The sequence below is a fragment of the Laetiporus sulphureus genome, assembly GCF_001632365.1.
Source record: "Laetiporus sulphureus 93-53 unplaced genomic scaffold LAESUscaffold_22, whole genome shotgun sequence".
In the NCBI taxonomy this organism is placed as follows: Eukaryota; Fungi; Basidiomycota; class Agaricomycetes; order Polyporales; family Laetiporaceae; genus Laetiporus; species Laetiporus sulphureus.
Genome location: NW_024468531.1, coordinates 228,463 through 228,757, shown reverse-complemented (window position 1 = coordinate 228,757; position 295 = coordinate 228,463).

The window sequence follows — 295 nt, the reverse complement described above, 5'->3', positions numbered from 1 at the left end:
GGTCATTGACGGACGGGATAGTATTGGCATCTACTGCAGCGTCCATGCAGGGCCTGTGTTGTTATATCAACGGGTGTCCGAGAACATGGTTGTAGCTGCTCATAAATGATTCCAATGTGCCGAGATGCGTCCTATCAAAATGGATGATGACAGTACTTGATGCAAATGATATCAATGGGATGGAATAAGAGTGGGATGGACAGCCCTGCGGCAACTTGGTTGGGTCGCTGATGCGTATGTAACAGCTGTAACAGCAGGTAACAGCAGGTAACAGCAGGTAACAGCATTTTTTTTT